This window comes from Meriones unguiculatus (genome assembly GCF_030254825.1).
Source record: "Meriones unguiculatus strain TT.TT164.6M chromosome 13 unlocalized genomic scaffold, Bangor_MerUng_6.1 Chr13_unordered_Scaffold_34, whole genome shotgun sequence".
In the NCBI taxonomy this organism is placed as follows: Eukaryota; Metazoa; Chordata; class Mammalia; order Rodentia; family Muridae; genus Meriones; species Meriones unguiculatus.
The window spans coordinates 6,872,503-6,886,591 of record NW_026843646.1 but is presented as its reverse complement, the minus strand read 5'-3'; the positions used below and the strand labels follow the sequence as shown (position 1 = coordinate 6,886,591).

Sequence of the window (14,089 nt, the reverse complement as noted above, 5' to 3'; positions counted from 1 at the left end):
GATTGAGGAAACTGCTTACGAATTACCTCCAACGGTTGTTGTACAAAATATTGGCACAAAGTAGGACTGTTCAACATCCCCTGTGGTAAGACCCGAGTGATATTTCTTTATTGGACAACTTCTATTAAAAGTGGGTCCTGAGAAAGCAAACCTTTCCCTATCATGTTCATGTAAAGGAATTGTGAAAAAGCAATTTTTTAAATCAATCACTATAACAGGCCATTCCTTAGGTAACATTGAAGGCAATGGGATTCTGGATTGTAACGATCTCATTGGCTGAATAATTTTGTTAACAGCTCTGAGATCTGTTAACATCCTCCATTGGCCAGATTTCTTTTTGATGACAAATACAGGAGAATTCCAAGGGCTGTTGGACTCCTCTATATGCTGAGCCTCCAGCTGTTCCAGGACTAACTGTTCTAGTGCCAGTAATTTTTCTTTACTCATAGACCATTGTTCAATCCAAAAAGGTTGGTCACCCAACTACCTTGATAAGGCTGTGGGGGTTTTATTAGCAGTGGCTTCCCAACAGGCAGTTGAAAAGAATGCCTCTGTTGTATTTTATTTATGGACAGCCTGGACAGTCTGAAACTGTTGTTGATGACATTTTTTTTAAATTAGCTTCTTTATCAGTAGTATTACCTGTTTTTTGGCTTGTCTCAGAACTTGGGGGGATGTTAATCTGGGTCTTCCATTGTTGTAACATATCTCTTCTCCATAAGTTTATGGCTATCTCAGCCACATATAGTCTTAGTTTTCTTATTTGACCTTCTGGTCCTGTACACTTAAGGCATCTAACACTTTGTATCACTTTAGATAAAGTTTCAACTCTTTGGAATTGAATATCCACCTCAGGTGTAGCACTTCCACAGGGTACCATTCAGCCTCATGGTAATCCTGTGGGTGATCATCTTCTGCTGGTCTCTGTTGTAGACTGAATAAATAAGCTAACATTTGTTTTCTAACCACCTTTCTTTGGCTTTCTTTATTATTATCTTTTGCGTCTGCCTGAGTATTTTCTTTACTTAGTATTCTAAACTCTTCTTTTAAGGTCAGTACCCATATTTCACACCTATCTCTCTGTTGTTTGTTTTGTTCAATAATCTCTTGAATGTCTTCTTTTATGCCTTGCTTCTAACTTTTAATTTTTTCTTTATATTGTTCTAGTTGTTCTTTGTGTTTTCCAGTATCTTTTCTAAAACCTCTCCCCTCTTTTCCTGTTGTTTATCATGTTCTGTAAGTTTTTGTATCTCGTTTTATGTCCTGTTTCCAAACTTCATTTTTTCTTCATATTGTTCTACTTGTTCTTTGTGTTGTTCCACTATCTCTTCTAAAGGCTTTGCCTTTGAGAAGACATAAAAGGCTAAGTCAATTATAAAAGTTAAATTGAGGACTATGAATGTAACCATAGTCATAATTTCTAAACTTTCCTTTATTTCTGTCTTAAAACCATAGAAGAGATTATCAGCCAAGCTCTGAGAAGTCTGTTTTAATGTTTCTCTCATCCTGTTAGAATGTAGTGGCAGCCAGTTTTGTTCAGTCTCAGTTCTGCCCAAAATAGGCTGTCTTTTGTTATGAGGCATGTTTAAGAGTCTCTTTTAAAGAGCCAGTAATTTACCTGGGAGTTTTTAGGTTTAAAGTTTGGGTTGTATCGCTGAGAGCTTATTCCTCTTCCCCACCAAATTAAATTAAAGTAGGATTTAAAGGGTGTGGATACTTAGATTAGTTGGGTGCCATTTGTTGTAGATTATTAATATTTACTGTTGATTAATCTTTTAGTTAAGCAGTGGTTATTCCTAAACAGCTGTATAGCCAAATCACCACACAGAGACTAGGATTCATTTAATTAACCTAAAGCACAATGCTGGCCAACAGTTACTCTATCCTAAACCTCTAAGCCCACAGAGTTTCCTACCATTAAGATTCACCCATCATATGGCTTTTAGTGATATCTTAGTTCCAGTTCATTTCTACATGTGGTGCCAAGACCTCTCCTGCAGATTCTCCTCTTTTCCTCTCCTGCCTCCTTCCTCTTCCTCCTACTCTGGACCAGGATGTCTCACCCTATCCTCTCTATTGCTCATTATTTGGCTGGTTGTTTTAACTGACAATATAGAGAACAAATGGTGGCATGTTTATGCAAACTTGAGGCAGGTGATGCTTAGAAAAAGCAACACAATGCAATAACTGGATTGAAACCAGACAGTGGAGGAGAGAAATCAGTGGAGGATCTACTTTTTCAGATATGGCTGTTGTGAAATCTCAACACAAAGACAAATATTTTAAATCCAAATTTGGCATCCAAATAAACACAGTCAGTGTCAAATACATAATTTAAAATATCTTCTGAATAATGTCTTTATGTATTGACTATACATTGAATTATATTTTGGTAATATCGAGTTAAATAAAATATACCCGGATCTTCTCTGTTAAAAACAAACAAACAAAAAACAAAACAAAAACTTCTGGAGGTATCTCCATCTTGGATCTCAAGCTGTACTACAGAGAAACAGTAAAAACGGTGTGGTATTGGCATAGAAACATACTGGTGGATCCGTGGAATTGAATCAAAGAACCAGAAATAAACCCACATACCTAAAACACCTGATTTTTTACAAAGAAGCTAAAACCATTCAATGGAAAAAAGAACATCTTCAACCAATTGTGCTTGTCTAACTGGATGTCCACATATAGAAAGATACAAATAGATTCATACTTATCACCCTGCACAAAAATAAAGTCCTGGTAGATCAAATACCTCAACATAAAACTAACACTCTTAATCTGTTATAAAAAAAAGTGAAGAAAAGGCTTGAACACATTGACACAGGAGACAACTACCTGAACAGAACACCAGCAGCACAGGCTCTAAGATCTACAATCAATAAATGGGATCTCATGAAACTTAAAAGCTTCTCTAAAGCAAAGGACACTGTCAGCAGAACAAAATGATGGCTTACAGACTGGGAAAGGATCTTCATCGACTCTGCATCTGACAGAAGGCTAATACCCAGAATATATAAAGAACCCAAAAAATCAAATAATTCAATTAAAAATTGGGTACAGAGCTAAAGAGAAATTCTCAACAAAGGAATATTGAATGGTGTAGAAACACTTAAAAATGTTCAACGTCCTTAAAAATCTGAGAAATGAAAATCAAATTCCTGTCATAACGCAATGTCTATACTTCATATCTTTGTAGAATTTATTTATGTGCTAAATCTAAGTATTCTTTCATTATTTTGGTCATACAACACCAAAGTGATACTGTGCAAGCTAATATTTCTAGAAAAAGTTAGTCCTAATACAAACTTTGTTTGCCCTTTAAGAATACATTGTTCTGATTATTTTCTTCTTGAGGAGGCACAGGGGTAGATTTTGCAAGACTATCTTGGAGCTAAAGTCTCATAAGGAATTATCTGCCATTTTTATGTGAGTGACAATTTCCACGAGGAAGACATTCATGTAGGGCCAGATAATTGATATTTTTCCTAAAAGTGAGCAGGACAGTATGCTCAGGATTTTTCTGGAGAAGCTTAGAAGCAGTACTCCAGGATGAAGGCATAAATGATTCATTAAAAAAATTCCCATTGCTCCAATGGCCCCAGGTTGTACATGTATTGTAAGGCCTCTAAGCATGTAGCAAGTGGAGATCAAGACCAAGCCTGAAAGATAGCATGAAGGCTATTGTAACATGCAACTCAGCTATGCTGTTTGTCAAATAACTGTGCTGACTTCAAGACTTTAACTGTATATAAACTTTGCTGAGGTTTTAATCCATTTGGAGGTGACTTTTGAGTGAAAATAGGCATCTATTTCCATGTTTCTACATATAGGCATCTAGTTTGGTCAGCACCATTTGTGAAGATTTTATCTGTTTTTCCAGTGTGTATTTCTATTTTGTTATAGTACTAGTGTATTTACATAATCAAATATTACTCAGACATTTAAAAACTCAAATCATGAAATGTGAAGGTAAATTCACCTTTGCAGATAACTGAGAGTGAGAGAACCTAGACCCCAAAAGACAAATAGGGTGTGTATTTACTTTTACATATATATTACTTGTAAGATGTATGATATGCAAGCAACTGAACATAATAATGCAGGGGATACATACAGATTAAGAACTGGAGGTTAGGGGAGGCCGAAATTTCTCCATAGGAAAGGGAAATAAATACTTGGAACAAAATGAAAGTGGGCTAAAAAGATAGAATTGAAGGATATTGGAAAAGGAAGAGGGCAATGACATGGTAACATGAGGAAAGACAGGTAAAATTAAGGGTCATTTATTTGGTACAGTGGAAACCTAATGCAATAGAAACTTTCTAAAATATATACATATAAGAAGCCAATATAAATGAAATCACCACACAAGGAGAAAGTCCCAACTGGAAATCTCTTGGCACTAAATTAGGAATCCAGTACTGGTAATGGTTTATATTTAACTGAGGTATTGGCCAAAGTAGTGTGATAGTAATGCCAAAACAATACAGGCTTTTGCCAAAACTATAGGCTGCTCTCCACAAATTGACTGCAATGCTCTGTTGCTGGAGACAACACTTACATTTACATGGAACATAGATAAATGGAGCTTGTGCCTACATAGAACCTTCACACTAACATTCTAGCAACTTTGATATAGGGAGTACTCTGCAACTACAAGAGGATAAATATAAACACTAACCCAGCTACCAAACTTTTGAACTATAACAATGTTCTACCTGTAAGACATATTAGTGCAAGAGTTTAGGAGTAAATAACCAATCTATAGTTTGAATTAAGGAACACTTCACATGATGGAATCCATACCTGACATTGGTTTATTGATCAAGAAAAAGAAATTACACAGCCCATGGTTCTAGGGGAAAAGCAAATACTGCATTCTACTAAAAGTAATAAAATGACCATTGACACCATTCTGCTATACTCATAGACCAGTATCTTGTTCAGCCATCATCAAAAAAAAATGTCATCCTGCATCTGATGGAGACAAAATCAGAGACCCATAGGGAAAATAGACATTCAGTGAGAGACCTCAGAATATGCCCTTCAGGCTCTTAAGTAATTCAGGCAGAAGAGTGTAAGAGCCAGAAGGGATGGAGGATATCAAAGAACAAAGCACTATAAATTTAGAGGACTGAAGACTAGATAAACTGTGAGAGACTGAGGCAGCATGCACAAGCCTTTAGCGTTCTGTCCTTAGCCCTATCTCTAATTGATAAATGCTTGCAAATGAAAATGTAGTTTTCTCCAAGGGACACTCATTTTATCCAAGAAACTACTCTTAATTGTACATTTAAGAGTACATTCCAAAAGGTAGATGGCCAAAGATTTCCCTCACTGGCAAGTTTGGATTCTCATGTCCTAGAATTCTGGCATTCATTTAAAATGTTTTTATCATAGTTCTCATTTTAATTTGCTGAAGATTGTTTTTCTATTTTTAAAGCTACATGTCCTCTGTGTGTATACTATTGTTTCAAGTTTAATATTTTATGAGATTCCTGCATGTATGAACAAGTCTGCATCTTTCCCAACTTGGGCTCTTTTACTTTTTTTTCCTACTCAGATGTGTTTGCTTTTGTCTTTTTGCTATTTTATTTTCTTATTATACATTATGGCCCTCCTTGTTTAATATGAGGGTGAATTTAGACAGGATAGAAGTGGAGATGGGAAAGAGATGCCAGGATTAGAGGAAGGGAAAACTTTATTCCAGATGAAAATATAAGTAAAGTGACTATTTTTAAAAGAAAAAAAGGAGAAGGGGGAGGATGAAGAGAAAGAAAAAGAAGAAGGAAGAGTTGGAGAAAGAAGAGAAGCAGGAGGAGAAGGATGAGAAGAAGAAGAAGAAGAAGAAGAAGAAGAAGAAGAAGAAGAAGAAGAAGAAGAAAACAGCAATTGTGTCAACAGAAATGTTAAATAGCCATGCACAAAAGATCCAGAAAATCTAAAAAGTGAAAAAAGTAATTTATGAATAATAGAAATAGAAAAAGAAGAAAAACCTCACATCAAAATCCTAGAAAATATTTTAAGCAAAATAATAGAAGAATGTATCCTTAACCTAATGAAGAAAGGGGTAGCCTATAAAAGTACAAAACATATATAGAACAACAATTAAAGTGTACCAAAAAGAAATTGTGCTCAGAACACAAAATCAAAACATTAAATGTAAAGAAAATATATTAAACAAGGAAGGGATATTAAAAGGTGCAAGTTGAAAATACTAAGTTGCATATAAATTCAGGCTCTTTAGAATAACTCCTGATCTTTCAAGAGAGAAAGAATGAATAATCTCAAGCATCAAATCAGGAGGCAAAAACCCCACAGCATAACTACAAAATAAAGGGAAATAATAAATTTGCTCATTGAAATCTCTCAACTTGGATGTTCAATTCTCCAATAGAAAGACAGGAACTAACAGAATGGACTAGACAACAATGTCCATTCTTCTGCTGTACCTACTGAACACTCTTTATCATCCAGGTTGGACAGCATCTCTGTGTAAAAGGATGGAAGGAGACAGTAGAAGAAAGTGGACCAAAAAAGTTTAGGGGAACTTTATTTTATACAGTTTACACACAAAAATTACCTAAAATTCTTGAGTCAATTTAAACCAGAGTATGTACTGTACACACTGAATGAGGAATTCCACCATTATCCATCTGAAACAGGTGATGTGGCTGCTCCAGCACACATCTACACTCATGTTTACTGAGGCACAGCTTACCATGTGCTAAGATAGAATGGACTTGATTGTCCTGAATCACATGAGTGCAAAATATAATATTATTCAATTTTTTTTCATGGAAACATGTACTTTTGTTTTTTGAGATTTTTAATATAATCACATTATTTCTTGTTTATTTGTCTTTCCTAAAAAAATCTCTCATATAACACTCTTTTGGCTCTTTCAATTTCAAGTCTTTATTTGCCAATAACTGCTATTACATGTATCATGCGTGTGCGTGCGTGTGTGTGTGTGTGTATGAGAGAGGGAGAGAGAACATTTAACATTTCAAGAAAGGCAATCATTTTACTTTGAAATTGTGGATGAACTCAAAATGTATCATCAAAAGTTATGACCTGAGTTAGACACAGAAATCAAACATTGTCTGATTTCAGTCCTAATTTGGCTAAAAGCAGTCAGTGCTCTGAAATAAGAATTGAATAGTCAGTATTAGAGCCTGAACATCACGGTGTAGTGGCATGACTTTTCAAAAAACACTTTTCAGTGACAAGAGGAATAATATAAAGAAATACTTCGGGGTGCATGCATAAGAGCTATTAATAATAGCTTACATTGTTTACTTGAGAAATATTCTGTGTATATTTTTTTAAATCTCAATAACCAAAATGTTATAATTACTGTGTAAGAGATATTAATTTATTTATATATTATTTATTCTTCCATCAATTTTCCTTCCATTTTCACTCTCCTGAATTTTGAGTAATCATTCTTTGCTCTTTTGAAAATTCAAGCCACTTTGTCAAAAACTATTTTTACACACTTAACATATCAAAATTTGATTTGTACAATATTTTATAATATTATAATACTAGGAATATATAACAAACCACTGAATTTTATCAAGGGTACTTATTATATATAGTATTACAGGAAAAAGGAAAATGTGAAGCGATGAAGTACTATTCTTTCTAGTTGTTTTTAAGAGACAGTTGCCTGAGTCCAACCATTTCAGGAAAAAAAAACTCATTTTTTTTTCTTTTTTATTGATTATTACAATTTATTCACTTTGTTTTCTGGCTGTAAGCCTCTCCCTCAGCTTCAACCAGTTACAACCTACCTCCCTCGTCTACACCTATGCCGTCTTTCCTAGTCCACTAATAAGGGATGTCCTACTTCCCTACTATCTTATGCTGCCTATCTTATCAAGTCTGACAAAGAATGACTGCACCTTCTTCCTCCTTGCAGTCCTGGCAAGACTGCTCCTTCCAGGAGTAGGTGATCAAGGAGCCTTCCACTGAATTCATGTCAGAGACAGCCCCTGTTACCCTTAATAGGAAACTCACATGGAAACTAAGATATTTATGAGCTACATCTGAGAAGGGATTCTAGGTGTTCTTCATGCATGGTCCTTGGTTGGAACAGGACCTCCTGGGCCCTATTTTTTGGCTCAATTGGCCTCCTTGTGGAAGGCCTCTCCCATCCAGGTTTTCTACCTCCTGAATCTTCCATATTTTTCCATGCTTTCTGCCCAAAATTTGGCTATGAGCCTAACCATCTGCTTCAATACCCTGCTATGTAGATTCTTTCAGAGGCCCTCTGTGGTAGTTTCCTGTTCTGTTCCCTATCTTCCCCCATTACCAATGTCTATCCCATTTGCCTTTCTGAATGAGGATTAAGCATCTTCCTTAGGGTTCTTCCTGTTGTTTAGATCTTTTAGGACTATAGATTTTAGTATTTTTTTTCATCAATTACACTTTATTCATTCTGCATCCCCCTATAAGCCCCTCCCTCCTCCCATCCCAATCCCACCCTCCCTCCTCCCTCTGCTTGCATGCCACTCCCCAAGTCCACTAATAGGGGAGGTTCTCCTCTCCTTTCTGTTCTTAGTCTGTCAGTTCACATCAAAAGTGGCTGTATTGTCCTGTACTGTGGCCTGGTAAGGCTGCACCCCCCCCAGAGGGAGGTGATCAAAGAGCAGGCCAATCAGATTATGTCAGAGGCAGTCCCTCTTCACATTACTATGTAACCCAATTGGACTCTGAACTGCCCTGATATGGCTAATATCCACATATAAGTGTGTTTATACCATGAGTGTCTTTCTGCTTCTGGATACCTCACTCAAAGTGATCTTTTCTAGTTGCATCCACTTGCCTTCTGATTTCCTTGTTTTTAATTGCTGAATAGTATTTCTTTGTATAAATTTGCCACAATTTCTGTGTCTATTCCTCAGTTTGGGGACATCTAAGTTGTTTCCAGATTCTGGCTATTGTCAATAAAGTTGTTATGAGTATAGTTGAGCAAATGTCCTTGTTGTATGGTTGATAATCTTCTGAATATATGCCCAGGGTTGGTATAACTAAATATTCTAGTAGCACTATTCATAATTTTCTGAGAAAGCACCATATTGATTTCCAAAATGGTTGTACAAGTTTATATTCCTACCAGCAACGGAGGAAGGTTCACTTTCTCCACATCCAGTCCAGCTTGTGTTGCAGATGATGTGATAGTATACATTAATAACACTAAAAATTCAACCATGAAACTCCTACAGTTGATAAACAACTTCAGCAAAATTACTGGATACAAAATTAAATTTAAAAAATCCGAAGCCCTCCTGTATACAGAATACAAATGAGCTCAGAAGGAAATTAGGGAAACAAAACCCCTTCACAAAAGCCACAAATAACATAAAGTACCTTGGTGTGACTCTAATCAAGCAAGTGAATGACTTGTATGAAAAAAAGGAACTTCAAGGAAGATATCAGAAGATCTCCCATACTCCAGGATTGGTAGGATTAACATAGAAAAATGGCCACTCTACCAAAATAAATCTAAAGACTCAATGCAATTCCAATCAAAACACCAGCACAAGTCATTACAGAACTTGAAAGAACAATTCTCAGTTTCATATGGAAAAACAAAAAAACCCAGAATTGATTTAAAAAAATTCCTGTACAGTAAAAGATTTTCTGGAGGTATCTTCATCCGAGATCTCAAGTAGTACTATAGCACAACAGTAATAAAAAAAATGGCATGGTACTGGCAACTGTACTTTAAATCTTAAAGGGGTGTGTATCTACTCATTAATCATTTTTATTAAATCATATCAAGAAGCTGAGGGGAAAAACAAATATAGGGGAATCAACTGCTGTCTCAGTTTTAGACCCAGTTTGAAGGTCTAATGTTTCCTTGGGCTATTGTTTCAGCTCATCAACCTTAAAACATCCATGGCTTTACTATTAATAGTGTACTTTTCTTAACTTTAAATTGTTCTCTAAGATTTTTTACATCAGAGCCATTAGCAAAAACATCTTCCCTGACCTTGTTAAACAATCTATTTTTCCAAATTTTTTCTAAGTATAATGGTCATTGCTTACAATCTATATCTATGGCTCCTTTCAAGGGCAGTAGTTAATTCATTAATCTGCTCCAGTAACCATGTGGAAAGAGATCAAACATTGTTAATTTTAAATACCAGTGATATTGCCCAGTGACAAGCTAGAAGCCTTCTTAGAGTTTTCATACAACTCATGTTATGAGGTGTATGGGCATCGTAAGGGCAACAAGTAGAGATATGCTAAATAAGAGCACAATTCCTCAGGAAAATCAGTTCTTGGGATTATGCTTCTCCAAGACAAACTCATTGTGACTATGCTAACAGGGGAGCCACATTCCGTGAGTTCTACAGCTGTTTTACTGTTGCTCCTGCATGGCTCTTGACAGGTAGCCAAAATAATTTGCCTATAGATAGGTGAGGGGAGAGTGAGGTTAGCTCAGGCCCTGGGAAGGAGAATTCAGGGTGTTGCATGGGCTGTACTAGCCTGGAGGACCAGATAATATGGAAGGAGTGAAGGATTGCTGAGAGAAAATGGCAGGTAAGTTTGATTTGATATGTTAACTAGGAACCTCTGCCATTAGTTTCAGGTTTGAATCCTACTTCTATGGTAACATAAACTTCAGAGAGAAAATCATGGTCTCCATTGGATAGTGATCTTCAACTGAAACCACAGGGAAGAAAGGTGACAAAGACAAAGATTCTGTTTTTCTTTTCTTTCTATATATCTTCTTTCTTCTCTTTGAGGGAGGGCAGTTACCCAATCTAGACTCAATTTTTTGCTCTTTTGCTTTGTTTTTCTTACTATATTTTATTTTATTAATTGTTTTTATTTTTCACAATTTATTCATTATATATGCTGATTGAAGGTCACTCCCTCAACTCCTACTGGTCCCACCCTCCCTCCACCTTCCCCCATCCTCTTCCCATAGACTACTCAAAAGGAGAGTTCCTCTTCTCTGCCATGCACCCTTACATTATCAGAACAGTACTCAGCTATTAAAAACAGAAAAATAAAATTTCTGCTTGTATTTATTTTCCATGGGCCACTGTACTCACCTGAGAAGATTTCATACTATGAAGCTTGCCTGCAACCTTACCTTGAACTAAACACTAAGTATAACTCATTTTAATGAGTCCCACCCCAAGACACTGTTTGACTGACCATCTCACATCCAGAAACATGTAAAATTTGAAACGCTATGCAGTCTGAAATATTTTATCACAGGCATTTCAGAGAATGTGATTCTCTTGCTACCTGGAGCGCTGTTTCCCACCAGCCCATGAAGGCATGAGGGGCAGAAGATGAGTAGTATTAAGCTTGGAAAGCTCATAAGCATAACAGTGGTTAGCCAGTCTGGGAACCACCTCAGAAAGTAAGTTCAACTTTAATTCCAGAAAACAGAAAACAGTGGCTTATATCCCTTGGGGAGTACCTGGGATGCTCCAAGCATAGGTGTAAATAATTTTTTAATACTAGGAAATTCAAGAATGCTAGATTTGCATTAAACAGCACATTCTTATTATATGAATAAGAAGAACAAGAACACAGAACCAAATTATCCTATATTTGAAGGGAGGGGGGAGTTATCAGGGATCTGTTTCAAAGGCCATCTATCAAATTTGATTGGTGGTGTCCATGTCTAAAGATACTCTCCAGATGAAGTCAGGCAGAGAAAACTCACCCTTGACATGGTTACCCATCTAGGCCAGAAGCAGAGTCATACATGGAAAAGAAAGCCTCCTCCCTCATATCTGAAAATTCAGTGTGGGTTGTGATGTTTTTCAATAGTACCCCTGGAACAATAGGTATGTGTACACAAAGAAACTTCTACAGGCTACCACTGTTGTGATACTCTCAGAGAACTTCCTGGTTGGTGTTAGTTCATGTCCTATATATTCATCCACTGAACTAAAAGTTTCTTGTGTAAAGTGAGGCAATAGAAAACACTAAATGTTGAGAATCAGGATTATCAATAAGTCTTCCATAAACACCTTATTATATAATACTGTTGCATGTAATTGATATTCACTATTCATTGTATTCTTTTTAAAAATAAGTTTATTTACTTTACATTCCAATCTAAGTACCCCCGTTTCGCTCCCCCATTACTACCATCCATTCCTATTGTTGCTATTCCCTTTCCCCTTCAGAAAAGGGACGTCATTTCCATTGAGCTAGTTTTACAGTTCTGTTGCATCTCAGTGGACCAAAGTACACAAAGGCCTTTCCACCTTTCTTATACTCACAGAATTCCTCTCCAGTAAGGATACTTTTTGATGATGATGACTCTAGATTTGTGCAAGGCCTCACCATTTTAACACATTCATAAGTTTTTCCTCTATTATGAATCATTTCATGATGATGAAGATTGTACAAATGTGGGATGGTTTCACCATGTTAAAAGCACTCACAGGCTTTCTGTCCATTAGGATTTCTTTCATGAGTGTGGAGACTATTCTGAAGTCCAAAAGTTTTTTCACATTGGTTACAGTCAGACATCTTTCCAGTATGTATTATTTTATTTATTAGGAGATGTTATGTGCAAAGGCTTTGCCACATAGTTATATTCATATGATTTCCCTCCAGAATGTGTTGTTGTCTTAGGAGATGATTGTTACATGCAAAGGCTTTATCACATTAATTACCCTCACAAGGTTTCTCTCCACTGTGTGTCTTTTCCTGTTTTCGGAGACTACTCTGCTGTGCAAACGCTTTATCACGTTGGGTATATTCATAAGGTTTCTTTCCAGTATGTGTTCTTTTATGTCTTACGAGATGACTGTTTTTTGCAAAAGCTTTACTACACTGGTTACATTCATTAGGTTTCTCTCCAGTGTGTGTTCTTTTATGGCTTAAGAGAGTACTGTTTTCTGCAAAGGCTTTGCCACATTCATTACATTCATAAGGTTTCTCTCCAGTGTGTGTTCTTTTATGGCTTAAGAGAATACTGTTTTCTGCAAAGGCTTTGCCACATTCATTACATTCATAAGGTTTCTCTCCAGTGTGTGTTCTTTTATGGCTTATGAGATGACTGTTTACTGCAAAGGCTTTGCCACACTCATTACATTCATAAGGTTTCTCTCCAGTGTGTGTTCTTTTATGGCTTATGAGATGACTGTTTTGTGCAAAGGCTTTACCACACTGGTTACATTCATAAGGTTTCTCTCCAATGTGTGTTCTTTTATGGCTTAAGAGATTACTGTTTTCTGCAAAGGCTTTACCACACTTATTACATTCATAAGGTTTCTCTCCAGTATGTGTTCTTTTATGGCTTATGAGATGACTGTTTCGTGCAAAGGCTTTACCACACTCATTACATTCATAAGGTTTCTCTCCAGTGTGTGTTTTTTTATGGCTTATGAGATGACTGTTTTGTGCAAAGGCTTTACCACACTGGTTACATTCATAAAGTTTCTCTCCAGTATGTGTTCTTTTATGCCATGTGAGATGACTCCTTTTTGCAAAGGCTTTACCACATTGATTACATTTGTAAGGCTTCTCTCCAGTGTGTGTTCTTTCATGCCATATGAGAAAAGTGATATAGGGGAAGGCTTTACCACATAGAGTGCATTTAAAGGGTTTCTCTCCAGTATGACTGCTCTCATGCCTCCAAAGAAAATTGGCATATGTGAAAGATTTACCACAGTCATTTCATTACACTAATAAATATATTTATCTATATGAATTAATTTCATAATTTGGTCTAATGGTAAAGAAGAATCAAATATTAAAGTTTTATCACTTTATTTACATTCACGGCATTCCCCTTCATTATGGGTATTTTTGAAGATCCCTGTGGTGGTAAGAGCATTTGTTAGGTGAATCACTTTTATAGCATCATTTTTCTATAAAAGGTTTTCTCCTATATATGAAGAGTATTGTAAGAATTCAGAGTTTTACCACAGCAATCCCATTCACAAATTTTTGTACTCTATGAATGATACTTCATTTACAAAGTGAGTCAAGACAAGCAGAAGTTCCAAATTCCTAGTATTCATAGGTATTTTCAGCAATATGAGTTTGCTGATGAATTCTCAATGAAGTTGCAAAACCAATTAAC

The 14,089-nt window shown here is 36.1% G+C and overlaps 1 pseudogene; it reads right to left on the bottom strand.

Annotated features, from left to right (window-relative positions):
* The window catches only part of LOC132650911 (zinc finger protein 347-like), a 119,534-nt pseudogene extending 106,013 nt beyond the window's left edge, over positions 1 to 13,521 (bottom strand).
* Between the last annotated feature and the right edge of the window lie 568 nt (positions 13,522 to 14,089).